General features: G+C 45.9%; 1 pseudogene; it reads right to left on the reverse strand.

Moving 5' to 3' along the window:
- Positions 1-566: 566 nt before the first annotated feature.
- Positions 567-1,536, reverse strand: LOC127683681 (acylcarnitine hydrolase-like; annotated as a pseudogene).
- Between the last annotated feature and the right edge of the window lie 472 nt (positions 1,537-2,008).

Raw genomic sequence — 2,008 nt, forward strand, 5'->3', positions numbered from 1 at the left:
TGCAAACTTTATCCCCCTTTGCCATGTAGAATAATATGACAGGCTCCAGGAAAAAGAACAAGTGAAACTATAGAAGGTTGGTATTTTACCTACACAAATAGTTAGTGTTTCAAACATATTTCATCATTTCAGATTCGCCAAACAAAATTGTTACTTTTTTTTTTTACTTTTACACTTAATTTAGTTTTTTTGAGGTGGGGTTGAGAATTGAGCACATGGCTTGTGTAAATGTTGCAGGTTTGAATGGAAAGACTTCCTTTATAGAAGTTCTACTCCAGTTGCTGGGAGTTTCCCAATTCAAATGTGCAACAATTCTGCTCCATCTGGGCATGATTTCCCCAGCAAAAGTTATGCTCTGGAGAAATTGTTACAGCTCTGCTGGAAAAGTTATCCTGGCAGTAGGGAACCAACTAATACCAGGAAGTCATTTATTTGGGAGTGATGGAGGCTGGGGAACCCAGGAGGGTGGCTGCTTCTGCTTAGATGAGAAGTAGCAGATAATTGGGCAGAGTGAAGTGTTTATATAGGGCTTCTTGGGGGGCAGGGAGAAGCTGTCAAGAGTGGCCTCAGATTAGAAAGTTTATTGTGAGGTTGAGTTTCATGCCCCAGAAGAAGGAACCAAAAACAAAAGGAACCTCATCCCCATGGTCAGCATTCACATGGGGTGGCCTGATATCCTTGCGGAAGCTGGATTGATGTTGTAATTCATAGAAGTAGACAGGACCATGGGAACCATTTGTGGTGCTGTATCCTTCAGAACAGCCTACAGGCTCTCTCTGGTTATTCCTTTTATTGTCTGGGCAGAGCCTATGACTCATCGTTGTTGACACCAATGATGCTGGGGACAGGGTGAAAATCTGCAGAGGCCAACAGCTCCTGAGGATGTTTGGGTAGGAACTCTCCATCCACCACAGCAGGGATCATCTGGAACTTCTTGCTAATGACTAGAATCTCCTCTTCACTCTTGCCTCTCTTGCTTCTGAGTCCATGGCCTCACATCCAGAGAGCTTGGCCACCGTTTGGTAAACCACCTCAGAGAAGGTAAATACAGTTCTAGGCTGCAGCGCCACTCCACTCTCCATGATGGCTCTGTGAAAGAGTCCTTTAAAGGGACATGGGGGATACAACATGAGAAGACACGCTTATGCCTCCTGCTGACTCGCCAAAAATAGTGACCCGGTCAGGGTTGCCACCAAAGTGGATGATGTTCTGCTGGACCCAGCGGAGGGCGGCCACTTGGTCCAGGAATCCCCAGTTTCCCCTGGCATACTCATCTCCAGTGCTGAAGAAGCCAAGGACACCCAGGCAGTACTGGATAGTGACCACCACCACATCCTCAGTGGCTGCCAGCATGGATCCATCATACATGGAAGCCATGCCCACAGTGAGTGCTCCATCGTGAATCCACACCATCACAGGCAGGTTTGAGCCCTCATGGGCATGGGCTGGTATGTAGATGTTGAGATACAGGCGGTCCTCAGACATAGAGACAGGTGGCAGGGTCAGTTTCATCCCCTTCAGGCCCTCCATATTCATCGTAAGGAGGTCTACAGAGTTAGTGACCTCCACCACCCCAGCACTCTCCCACCGACACAACCTTTTCCTACTCTGCTACTGGCTCTGTTCAGTGGGAACAATAACAATGATTTGGATCCCCTTCTTCCATAACACTTCCAGAAGACCCTGCTATACTCTCCTGGGCATATACCCAAATGATTCCCCGGCATGCAATAAAGACACATGCTCCATTATGTTCATAGCAGCCTTATTTAGAATAGCCAAAAGCTGGAAAGAACCCAGATGCCACTCAAAGGAGGAATGGATACAGAAAATGTGGTATATTTACACAATGGAATACTACTCAGCAATTAGAAACAATGAATTCCCAAAATTTTTAGGCAAATGGTTTGATCTGGAAAATATCATCCTAAGTGAGGTAACCCAATCACAAAAGAATACATATGGAATGCAATCTCTGATAAGTGGATATTAATTAGCCCAGAAGCTC

Source organism: Apodemus sylvaticus, chromosome 4, assembly GCF_947179515.1.
Source record: "Apodemus sylvaticus chromosome 4, mApoSyl1.1, whole genome shotgun sequence".
In the NCBI taxonomy this organism is placed as follows: domain Eukaryota; kingdom Metazoa; phylum Chordata; class Mammalia; order Rodentia; family Muridae; genus Apodemus; species Apodemus sylvaticus.